Raw genomic sequence first — 713 nt, forward strand, 5'->3', positions numbered from 1 at the left:
GAGCCCCGCGGAGGTGACAGAGCCCCTCGTGCCCGCCACCCTCGCCTGGGGTGAGCTCGGGAAGGCCTCGGGAAGGGGAATCTGGGGTGCTGGGGAGGCTGTGCTCTTTGGGCTCGGTGTGAGCTGCCTGGCTCCCTTTGGGAAGCGCTACCTGCATGTTTGCCTGCCTCGAGGAAGTGAGTCTGTGGGGATGGTGTGAGGGTGCGAGGTCTGCACTCCCACCGTAGCCCCTTGTCAGGCACCTGGGGGAAGGATGCTCTCCCTTTTCTGTCCTTTCCCCGTGGAACTTTTCCATCCTTCCCTCTGCATTCCCATTCTCCCAGCACAGCAATAGGATATATTCAGTTTAAAAATAGGACTGAGGCTGACGTTCCCCTGAGAGAAAGCTGTGCTAACTCATGGCTTATCCTCCAGTCGGAGTTGCTGTGATATCCTGTTAGAGTGAACGAAACGGCAGGCGGGGATGAAAAGTCACTTAAAGAGCTGGAGGGCTTGGGCCCGAGGTGACCCTGGCAGCATGCGAGGCTCAGCTGTTGGGAGCGCTCACGGAGCAGCCACCACATCTGCCCCACAACGAAGTATTTGGGCCCCGGTCTGTGCTGAGGCCCCACGAGGGAGCGCAGCCCCTGGGCAGGGATGCTGGGAGCCTGGGAATTCTGCTTGGGGCTTCATGGGCACTGCGGGCATGTGGCCTGGAGGGGTTTAGGGGAAGG

The sequence above is a fragment of the Manacus vitellinus genome, unplaced genomic scaffold (assembly GCF_001715985.3).
Source record: "Manacus vitellinus isolate BGI_N305 unplaced genomic scaffold, ASM171598v3 scaffold_73_pilon, whole genome shotgun sequence".
NCBI classification, from domain to species: domain Eukaryota; kingdom Metazoa; phylum Chordata; class Aves; order Passeriformes; family Pipridae; genus Manacus; species Manacus vitellinus.